This window comes from Vulpes lagopus, chromosome 6 (assembly GCF_018345385.1).
Source record: "Vulpes lagopus strain Blue_001 chromosome 6, ASM1834538v1, whole genome shotgun sequence".
Classification (NCBI taxonomy): Eukaryota; Metazoa; Chordata; class Mammalia; order Carnivora; family Canidae; genus Vulpes; species Vulpes lagopus.
Window position 1 is genome coordinate 112,018,546 of NC_054829.1, and position 12,886 is coordinate 112,031,431.

The window sequence follows — 12,886 nt, forward strand, 5'->3', positions numbered from 1 at the left end:
TGCCCACAAACACATGTAGAGCCTCAATAAGCTTTTTTAGTGCTTCACTTTAAATTATGATTTGATAGCCAAAGATCACTAGACATTTTATGAATGCTTATAATAATGTTGAGATTATCTTCCAGAAAGTAGAAAATAGAAAAACAAAGTGGGATATTAGAGTACAGTGTCCAGTCTTTAAGTAATGTGTATTTTAGAAAAAGTGAACAGAAAAAATAAGTAGATTATAAAAAAGTAATATTTCCAAAATAATGAATATGTCTGTCCAGAATAAAAGATCCAAATACCCACCATTATCACAAATGAAGATAAAATGGGGCTGCCTGGCTGGCTCAGTCTATTGAGCATCCAACTCTTGGTTTGGATTCAGGTCATGATCTCAGGATTATGAGATTGAGCCCCCTGTTGGGCTCTGTACTCAGTATGAAGTCTACATGAAATTCTCTCTCTCTCCCTCTCCATCTGTTCCTACCCACTCCCTCTCTCTTTCAAATAAAAAATAAATAAAATATTTTTAAAAATGAAGATAAAATGATTCTATCACAAGCTATCCTAGAATTTTAGAACAGAGGGAATTTTTTAAAAATCCTAAAAGTAAAAAAAAAAAAAAAAAAAAATCCTAAAAGTAGCAAAGTAGCAAAGAAGAAAAACAAAACAAAGCAAAAAACAAAAACAAAAACAAAAACAAATGGATCACATATCACAGAACAGAGAGGAGATTACCATTAGATTATTCAAGAGTATTACTGAGACACAAGATACAGCAAGCAGTTCATGCCTTCAGAGGCTGAGAAGAATTGATTAACAATGTGAAACTCTATATCCAAGTGTCTACCAAGGTCAAAGACAAAAATGATAACATATTTCTTGAATGCAAGGCCTCACCAATACCTCATTTTCCATTGAGACTTCTTCAAAAAACTGCTGCAGCATAAACAGCCTGAAAAAGGAATAATATTAGAAATGGTCAAAACCTAAGACTTTGGAAACCAGAGAGGGGTGGGGAACAGAAGGCAAATAGGGAGAAGGGATATTCTGGGTCTGTGGCTATGCAGCTGGCTAGCAGTCATCCAGTACAGATTGGAGCATCTTCAAAAGAAGGATTAGGAAACTGTTTACTTGATTTCTTTAACTGTAGTGAAAAGGATTTTGCAGTTCCTTTTCATATATTTAAATATATGAAATAAAGGAATAAAGGAAAGTAAAAAACTTTGGATTGGGCAGGACTAGATAACTGCATCCTTTTAACACAATAGTAGATACATAGATAATTTATGAGAGATGTATCAATAATAATAGTATGAGCATATTATTGAGCAATATGGTGGTAAATACCAGAATATACCAATAAATAATTTAAGTGAGTTAATCTCTGTGGCAATTTTCCCCCTTAGGTTGGGACCTGGAGTAGGCTGGCTAGTGGTTTTGCTATTATTATTATTATGTATTATTATTATTATTTATTAAGATCTGAGTATCATTTGATTTTAGGACATGTGATACTTAGATAAAATTCATAATTTTTAAAAAATTAAGTGGGTAGTGGGAAAATGAAATGTATTATGATAAATTCTTTTTATAAGATACCTTAATAACTTAGTTTAGAAAGAGCAGAGTAATGAGGTATGGAGCAATGTTCAGGGTTGACTTGAAAATGCAGATGTTTTGGGTTTAAGATAGAGAAAATTAAAATACATTTGTATCCTGAAAGTAAAATTTAGAGGATCAATTTGAATTTGAATTTGAATTGATGATTTGAATGAAAGGAGGAGGCATAATGATGGAGTGAGGTTCTGGAAGAAATAGAGTTTTGAAAATGGGCACAAAAGTCATTGGTAGAGGAGTTATACCTTAAAATAGTAACCACACTTCATTAAATCCTTCTTTTATCAGTCACCAAATATATAATTTTATTTTTACAGTAACTATGATGCAGCCATGTTATGTTATGTTATGTTATGTTACATATTATGTTACATAATAACATAAAGCCTGAGTTTCAGAGGGTAAGTGGTAGAAAAGGAATTGAACTGTCTTGGAGCACCTGGGTGGCTCAGTGGTTGAGCATCTGCCTTTGGTTCAGGTCATGATCCTGGGATCCTGTCTCTGTCTCTCTCTCTGTGTCTCTCATGAATAAATAAATTAAAATCTTTTTAAAAAATGAACTATCTCAATTCCAAATCTGTGAAACTAAATTTTCTAAGCTTTACTTCCATCTATAAAATGAGGGGGAAGTACCTGAGTAGCTCATTCCTTTGAATGAGATTTAAAAAAAAAATTATTTATGAGAGACACAGAGAGAGAGAGAGAGAGGCAGAGAGAGAAGCAGGCTCCAAGCAGGGAGCTCCATGTGGGGCTTGATTGCGGGACTCCAGGATCACACCCTGGGCTGAAGGCAGGCGCTAAGCCGTTGAGCCACCCCGGGATCCCCCAATGTCTGACTTTTGAGGTCGGCTCAGATCATGATTGGAGGCTGTATGATTGAGCCCTGCATTTAACTCCTTGCTGGGCTTGGAGCTTGCTTGGGATTCTATCTTCCTCTTCCCCTGTCCCTCCTCCCTCCATCACTAGTGCCCTCTCTCTCTCTCTCTCTCTCTCTAATAAAAAAACAAAAACAAAAAAGACCCAAAAAGTTATTAAATGTGGGAATACTAATGCCTCATTCATTGAATTATTTTTAAAAATAAAAGAATAATGTAAAAATATGTTAAAAGTATAGCACCACAGTTGAGCTTGAATGATCACTATTAGTTAGCTCTTATCATTATTTCTATTATTGCCATCAATCTCCCAACTTATTTACAAACAGACAATTACAAAGAGAAGTTAAAACTGGTGAAGTATAAACACATTTGTAGCTATAGTCACATTATATTATATAGCTAAAATATCATTTCTTGGACAGGAAATTACTTTCAAATTATACCAGAAATAAAAGTCGACTAATCTGTTATTAAGCAGAGAAACAGAAAGGAAAAATGTACATGTCAACTATTTCAAATAAAAAATTTGAGATTGGAACAATCACAACTAATTTGATACATTTGCCAAAGAGCACTGTAAGTTTTGTTGTGACACTCGTTAATAGCTGAAAAAAACAGATCTCCAAAATATTGAAGTTACAACTGAAAATTAATAACACATTTAGCATTAAACTTAAAATGATCTGGGTATGTCTGTGTGCATTAAAATATACAACACACCAAGGTGCAGAAAACTCTACAGTGACGCATACCAATTTTATTTTCGTATGCTAATGGGCCTGTGAGGAGGTGACCGTGAAGCAGGGAGATAAAGAACACTAGGCTGCTGTAGCATACAAAATACAAAAGTGCACTGGCTGAAGTCAATTTTTACTAATAAGTTCTTGACTATTTTTCCCTCTCACACTTCTTTTTTTCTTTTAAGATTTTATTTACTTATTCATAGAGACACAGAGAGAAAATGAGAGGCAGAGACACAGGCAGAGGGGGAAGCAGGCCCCATGCAGGGAGGCCAACGTGGGACTCAATCCAGGGTCTCCAGGATCAAGCCCTGGGCTGCAGGCGGCGCTAAACCGCTGTGCCACCAGGGGCTGCCCTCCTTCTCCCACTTCTGAAAATCAATTTGCAGAGACAAAAGAAGTCTTCAATATTTGAGACTTCTTTCTTCTTTCATCTGAATCTTAAATTACAAAAACAAAGTACAACAGTATAATTCACTCATTTAAATGAATAAAAATTGCATTGAAAGACTGCAAAACTATGTGACAGCTTCGCTCTGAATCCATAACAGCAGGATGATATATGCATATATCTCAACCACCTGGCTTCAAGTTGGCATATCTGCTTCAATAACTTTGAAAATCATACCATTACTACTCTTTCTAATTCCATCACATATGCTGAATTTCCCTTCACTTCTGAGTTTCTCTTAAGTGTAATAAAGAATGAATCCACACAACTTACCAAATAATAATGAACTAAACAAAACTACATATGTTAAACATAACTACTAATAAGTTGCATGATGTGTTCAATCAGCTGCTTCTTTGTCCCTAACTCGTTTGTTATATAAATTGTGTCCACTTTCTATTAATGAATGGAAGCCTTTATAAATGAACAGGTAGAAAAGACATGCTAAATCAAAACTACTTGACAGCAAAAAATAATGCTGGCAAGGTTAAAATTATTTGTATAGTAATAGAAATTTGCTTTAATTGCAAGCTACTTTAGTTATGCTAATACAATACAATATTTGTTATTGACTTGCTAGTCCATTTCAGTATTTTTTTTTCCATTTCAGTATTTTAAGAGTACTCTTTAGAAATCCTCTCTCTCAGACAATATGCTGCATTAGCTATTCAATTAAAGAATAAATGTGCTGTTGGTTTCACTTTTACTGGGTAGTTTTAGTTTCTTGGATACACATTAACCTGTGCCACTGTTACAAATATTAATACCAGAGAGTCCCATTTAGAATCCTCATCCTGGCATTTTTCAGGCAATGGCTCTTTGCTCAAGATTTACATCCTAAAAGAAAACTAAAAACATATGTATAAGCCACTTAGTTCAAGTGTAGTTGGACTTGGGAATTAGGGAATTAGGAGTCTTCACTCTGTGCAGGAAGAGCCTGCCTTCTTAAGCTGAACTCATTTATCTGGCAACTTAAAGACTAACTTCGTGGGGAAGGTAGAACCAATCCAACCTTGTGCTTCATATGGAAAAGAGTCTGAGCTGAAACATCAGCTAGCTATATGTCAGCTTGCAGCATTAGAAATAGAGATACCCCCCCCCCCCCCGCCCATTCCGAAGAAAATAAGAGATATGGAACCACCAGACATTTAAGACAGCCATTCGGGCAGCCCGGGTGGCTCAGCGGTTTAAGCCGCCTTGGGTCCAGGGCCTGATCCTGGAGACCCAGGATCGAGTCCCACGTCGGGCTCCCTGCATGGAGCCTGCTTCTCCCTCTGCCTGTGTCTGTGCCTTCTCTCTCTCTCTCTCTCTCTCAAATAAATAAATAAAATCTTAAAAAAAAAAAAAAAGACAGCCATTCATTAGGTGAGAAGTGTTATATCAATTCAGAGATTTGCTCTCCTGAAGTCTGAGCCACCAGGAAGGAAGATGCCATCTCTTCCTTTCTCACACCTGAAGGGCCAGTTTCATCATTATGGCTAACATGCGCACTGACTCACCTCTCTGACTCTGCATGCTCACCTGTATGTGTGTGCTCAGTTTTAGAAATTGTAAATTTTAGTAGAGATGTTGCAGTGGTGACTGAAAAAAAAATTGTTTTGGAACACAGAGAAGTGACCGGATCTGAAAATTAAGATTTTGTGTTTTCTTAACCCTTCTACTGGCATGACTCCCTCTGTGTACTCTAATAACAAGTGAAACCTGTCAAGGGAAGATGATAATCATCCATATGGAGCAACAGAGAGTTGAAAGGGCTTAGATTTTACTTTGATTTTTGGAACTCAGATTAAAGTACTTAGGAAAATATTCTAAATGTAAAAGCCCATTAGAAACAAAAACAAGTTGAAAGAGAAGTAAAAAGGGAAACATGAAGAAGGAGGCAGGATGTAAATGTTGCACACATTCTCTGCTTATCTAGGTCAGGATGTGTTTTTAATTTAAATTGTATGAATTCTCTGAACACCAGAAATACCCACCTATGATATAAACACATAGTTATGTTCCACTTCCAATGGCCTTCTTTTTTTGTACCACTCTTGTTCTTGACAACTATACATAAAAACAGAAGCTGATTGTATTTTTTAAACAAGAATATGTTATAATTCTCAGCCACCTGGGTGGCTCAGTGGTTGAGCATCTGCCTTTAACTCAGGTTGTGATACTGGGGTCCTGGGATTGAGTCCCACATCAGGCTCCTTGCAGGGAGCCTACTTCTCCCTCTGCCTATATCTCTGCCTCTCTCTTTCTGTGTCTCATGAATAAATAAATAAAATCTTAAAAAAAGAAAATGTTTTCTCATTACTTATATATATTAATGCTTTTAAAACATTATTCCTAAAAGGAGTCCATCAAAAATCATACATTTAAGACCATAATCTAGACAGGGCCTCAAAAATGAATCAGAAGAGGAAGAAATCTATTACTTTCAGTGAAACTGTAGCTTGAGAAGATAGTATTATACCACCCATGAAGAGGTGAGACCTGGAAGTGAGAATTTTCTTTACTACATCTCTCCCAAAAGAAAGGCTATAAGGAAAGTACAGGGAAAAGAAAAAAAAAAAAAGGAAAATATCTGAGTTTAGTATATATTATGTCATGAAAATGAAGATACCTAGGAATAAACCTAACCAAAGAGATAAAAGATCTATACCCTAAAAACTATAGAACACTTCTGAAAGAAATTGAGGAAGACACAAAGAGATGGAAAAATATTCCATGCTCATGGATTGGCAGAATTAATATTGTAAAAATGTCAATGTTACCCAGGGCAATTTACACGTTTAAAGCAATCCCTATCAAAATACCATGGACTTTCTTCAGAGAGCTAGAACAAATTATTTTAAGATTTGTGTGGAATCAGAAAAGACCCCGAATAGCCAGGGGAATTTTAAAAAAGAAAACCATAGCTGGGGGCATCACAATGCCAGATTTCAGGTTGTACTACAAAGCTGTGGTCATCAGGACAGTGTGGTACTGGCACAAAAACAGACACATAGATCAATGGAACAGAATAGAGAACCCAGAAGTGGACCCTCAACTTTACGGTCAACTACTATTCGATAAAGGAGGAAAGACTATCCATTGGAAGAAAGACAGTCTCTTCAATAAATGGTGTTGGGAAAATTGGACATCGACATGCAGAAGAATGAAACTGGACCACTCTCTTTCACCATACACAAAGATAAACTCAAAATGGATGAGAGATCTAAATGTGAGACAAGAGTCCATCAAAATCATAGAAGAGAACACAGGCAACACCCTTTTTGAACTCGGCCACAGTAACTTCTTGCAAGATACATCCACAAAGGCAAAAGAAACAAAAGCAAAAATGAACTATTGGGACTTCATCAAGATAAGAAGCTTTTGCACAGCAAAGGATACAGTCAACAAAACTCAAAGACAACCTACAGAATGGGAGAAGATATTTGCAAACGACATATCAGATAAAGGGCTAGTTTCCAAAATCTATAAAGAACTTATTAAACTCAACACCAAAGAAACAAACAATCCAATCATGAAATGGGCAAAAGACATGAACAGAAATCTCACAGAGGAAGACATGGACATGGCCAACAAGCACATGAGAAAATGCTCTGCATCACTTGCCATCAGGGAAATACAAATCAAAACCACAATGAGATACCACCTCACACCAGTGAGAATGGGGAAAATTAACAAGGCAGGAAACCACAAATGTTGGAGAGGATGCGGAGAAAAGGGAACCCTCTTACACTGTTGGTGGGAATGTGAACTGGTGCAGCCACTCTGGAAAACTGTGTGGAGGTTCCTCAAAGAGTTAAAAATAGACCTGCCCTACGACCCAGCAATTGCACTGTTGGGGATTTACCCCAAAGATTCAGATGCAATGAAACGTCGGGACACCTGCACCCCAATGTTTCTATCAGCAATGTCCACAATAGCCAAACTGTGGAAGGAGCCTCGGTGTCCATCGAAAGATGAATGGATAAAGAAGATATGGTTTATGTATACAATGGAATATTACTTAGCCATTAGAAACGACAAATACCCACCATTTGCTTCAACGTGGATGGAACTGGAGGGTATATGCTGAGTGAAATAAGTCAATTGGAGAAGGACAAACAGTGTATGTTCTCATTCATTTGGGGAATATAAATAATAGTGAAAGGGAATATAAAGGAAGGGAAAAGAAATGTTGGGAAATATCAGGAAGGGAGACAGAACATAAAGACTCCTAACTTGGGGAAATGAACTAGGGGTGGTGGAAGGGGAGGAGGGCGGGTGTTGGAGGGGAATGGGTGACGGGCACTGAGGTGGACACTTGACGGGATGAGCACTGGGTGTTTTTCTGTATGTTGGTAAATTGAACACCAATAAAAATTAATTAAAAAAAAAAGAAAATGAAGAAATTAGACAGGAATTAGCTATGACAAAGTCATAAATTCTGGAGGTTAAATAGACATTTAACTCCATAAAATAAATGTGCTTATCTGGAAAGGGGCTAGAATTGTAAAAATCTAACCATTATGCCTTAGAGTATTCAAGAAGTAAATCAGTGTGATCAAATCTGTCCTCAAGATTTATTAAGACTTCTGTAGAATAACAAAATCTATTTAAGTATCTTCAAACCATGAGTGGTGGGTGTCCAAAAGAATATTTATCCCTATTTAAGTTCTAATAATTAATATTTCAAGGAAAAGAAAAAATACTTTTGGTCAGATGGTTTATAGCAATTGGAGTTTAACAGGAAAGGTGTAATGATGTTTTATAGGAAGTTCATAAGTGAATATAAGTAGGCAAATGAGTTTTCAATTTAATTAGATCTATAAGATTACTCAGGAAAGGCAATGATAGAAAAGTTTTTTTTTTTTTAAGTTCTAATTCCAGTAGTAGCAAAAGACAAGAAAAAAATAAGTTAATTGTGATATTCATGACATTTTTAAAAATTAAAATAGCATCAAACTCCCTATGTTTTTATTATTTCCAAGTCTAAACTTATTTTTCTTGTGGTAAAGTAGATGAATAGAAATCCTTCTAGAAGTGTTGACATTTTCCATTACCCTAGTTGTCAAATTTTCTGTATAAACACTTGGATAGTTTTTCAAAATTGGTATTCTAGAATACCAAGGAAGCAATGTTCTTGAGATTGTCTTAGAAGTAATGTAAGATGGCATTTAAAATAGAAAATTCAATGGACATCAATTTATGACTTAGAGCTGAAATTAAGATTTATTATCTGTGGATTGGTAATATGAAAATAACTAAGTTCCAAGCCGAGGAGCACATCATGCTTAAACAAAATAACAGTGTATAGATGGAACTTGTCATTCCAGTAGATGGACTCAGTGAAAACTGTTCATAAAATAAATTGAAATCTAAATATGTAGTCTAAGCACAGATCATTTATTATTGAGAAAATGACTGTCAATTACTATGCAAGGCAGACAGAGGCTACACCCATTTGCAATGATATTGTACTGAAAGCGCAAGAGTTACACTTGCTCCCTTCGTTATAAAGTACCACAAAGAACCTACAGCAGAGATGTGGGCTGGATTTGAATTAAAGAGACACTATTCAGAAACTTTCCATCATTCCTCAAATGTCTTCTGGTGTCTAGCAAAATGAACAATGGCATCTGTACTTACAGGAGAATTCTTGAAATTCCACCCGTTACCTGTCTCTTCCTTGAAGCTTCATATGACTATCAAGAGAATGTGTTTTTTCTCTTTTTCATGGGATTTTCCACTTAAATGTGTCTCTTTCACTATTGGGGATAGTTTTTAGAAGAAAGTGCAGAAGAAAGACACATTGATGAACTTACTTTGGCACATATAATATTATCTGAAAGGCAATGTTGCTCATTCTGTCAAGAGTCCTTGTCCTTTAAAATAGGTATGCAATAATATAACGTCCCAAACATCAGATAAAAAAAAATTAGTAGAGGTTAGGAGCTTTTAATTTGAACAAAAACACATGATTTCTTTTGAAAGCCTATAACAAAAGTTATTCTCGTAATATGTCCTACTGCCTCACTGTGCCTCAGGTTTCTCACTGAGCAGGTAGCTTGATGCAGATCTTAATCTCAGGACTCTGAGATCATGATCTGAGCTCCAGGCAGACATTTAACAACTGAGCCACCCAAGTGTCCTTAGAATGTTCATGTTTTTAAGGTATGTTGACTATGTTTAAAAATGTAATCCTTTTAGTTTATGTTTCAAGTTAACAGAAAAATATCAACTTGAATAAACTTCATTCTGTAAAAGTGGATAGAAATCATCCCTATTTGTTAAACAAAGATATATCCATCTTCTTATATGTCCCATTATTAAATGAGACAAGCAATAATGAAGTAAAAATTGTAAAATACATTTAACACAGTGCTAAAATGTAGAATATAATGCTTATTTCTGGGCTATTTTTTCTCTCTCCAACTTTTTTTCTACTCTATCTCACTCTCTTTTGTGTGGATTTAGTATTCTTTCTGAACCTAGCACCATATTCACCTTCAATAACTCTTCCATTCATCATGACATACCTTCTGAATATTTTAGGCATTTATGACATTCATAGCTTATTATTACGTGATTTTACACTTTGTTTTTTTTTTAAGATTTATTTATTTATTTATTTATTCACTATAGGCAGAGAGAGAGAGAGAGAGAGAGAGAGAGAGAGGCAGAGACACAGGAGGAGGGAGAAGCAGGCTCCATGTCGGGAGCCCGACGTGGGACTCGATCTCAGGACTCCAGGATCGCGACGCGGGCCAAAGGCAGGCGCTAAACCGCTGAGCCACCCAGGGATTCCCGATTTTACACTTTGTAGCACATTGGTATCTATATATCTCTATACATGTCTCTCTATATATATATCCATTGATGTAGAAATATAGATATAGATTTATCTATTTACACTCTAAAAAGACTGAAAAGGCCCTGTTGTATCTCCCATAACCCTAATATAGGATATCACCAATAAATGATGCATTTACTCACACAAACAAAACCCATGAATTGACCATATGATTTAAAACAAAAATTAAGTAAACTCTAAGCCACATGTGGGAGTCAAACTCACAACTCCAAGATCAAGGACAGCCAGGTGCCCTTGACTATATGATTGTTTAACTATTTATTCTTCCTCTCTAATAGAGTTATGGGACTTATATCAAAAAGTAGTGATAGAAATACTGTTCTTCTTAGAATATTTTTTATGTTTTTCTTACCCATAAACACATTATCAAATTGAGACTCAAATAAAAGGAAATGGACTTAAGCCCATGCCATGACAAGGATATATTTTTTGCTATTAATAACAAAATTCTCCTTAGAATAAAATTCTAAAATTTCCATATTTGTGGAAAAACCTATACCATGATCAGACTTGTAATTACTTCCATCTGTGTAGTTAACTTATTATACATTACAGGCTTCAAAATTCATAACACTGACTAATGGAAATAACTATTAAAATTGATATACAGCAACAAATTATAGTAATAAGTATGGTAGATATTAATGCAACTATATCAGTAATATTGGTGCATTTACACCACATTAACATCAGTTGAAGTCTAACAATGAAAAAAAGCATTCTATATCAGAATGATAGATTCAATGCAATCTCAATCAAAATCACAGTAAATTGTTTTATAGGTATTGGCAAATTGATTCTAAAATTTATATGTGGGGAGGCAAAAAAAAAAAAAAACCCAGAATAGCCACCCTAATATTGAAGGAGTAAAACAATGTTGGAGCACTAATGCTATGAAACTTCAGACATACTATAAGGCTACAAATAGGAAGAGTATAATACTGGCTAAAAAGGTGACAAATAGATCAATGGAATAGAATAGAGATTCCAAAAGTAGACCAACATAAATATAGTCTGATCTATTATAAAAGAGCAAAAGTAATACAATGAAGGAAAGAAAGTTTTTTTCAACCAAATAGTGTTGAAACAAATGGGCACCTACATTAAAAAAAAAAAAAAAAGAATCTAAACATAACCACACCCTTCACACACACACACACACACACACACACACACACAAAGACCCCAAAACGGATCATAGAACTAAATGTAAAACTCAGAACTGTAAAACTCTTAGAAAATAACAAGAAAAAAAAACCCTAGATAATCTTGGATATGATGATAACTCTAGACACTACACCAAGACACAATCCATGAAAAAAAGAATTGGCAAGGTGAACTTCATTAAAATTATCATTATTATTATTATTGCTTTGCAAAAGACACTGTCAAGAGAAGGAAAAGCCAAGTCACAGACTCAAAGAAAACATTTGCAAAAATAAATCTGAAATATTATGCAAAATATACAAAGAATACTTAAAATTCAACAATAAGAAAACAAATTACTTGATTTAAAAATGAAACAAATATTTTAGAAAAAAAGATCTTCATAGATTCCTCACAAAGGAAGGTAGACAGATACAATAATTATATAAAAGTTGCCCCACATTGTATGTTAATCAGTGAAATGAAAATTAAACCACAAATAAAATCACCTATGACCAAAATGCAGAACACTGACAATGCCCAATACTAATGAAGATGTGCAGCAATAGAACTTTTGTTCATTGCTGGTCAAAATGCAAAATGGCACAGCTACTTTGGAATACAGTTTTGGATTTCTTACCCAACTAATCTCACTCTTATGATACAATCCAACAGTGATGTTTCTTGATATGTACCCAAAAGAGTTAATTATTTTGTGTTTACACAAAAACCTGCACATAGTTGTCTATAGCAGCCTTATTCAAAAATTGCCAGAACTTGGAAGCAAGAAATAAACTTTGGTAAGTGAATAGATAAACTGTGATACATCCAAACAGTGGAATAATATTCAGCACTAAAACTAAGTGAACTCTTAACATGAAAAGACATAAAGGAATCTTGACTATATTTTATTAAGTGAAAGATATCAAATGAAAAACCTACATACTTTGTGATTCCAACATTCTAGGAAGGCAAAAGTATGAAAATAATAAAAAGATCTGTGGTTGCCAGAAGTTGGTGGAGGGGTAGTGAATAGGCAAAGCAAAGAGGATTTTTAGGGTTGCAAAAACTACTCTGGATGATATTGTCATGGTGGATGTATGTCATTATACATTTATCCAAAACAAGAGTAACCCCTAATATAAATTATCAACTTCAGGTGATAATGATGTATATACATGGGTATATATATTTTGACAAATGTACAATGGTGGTG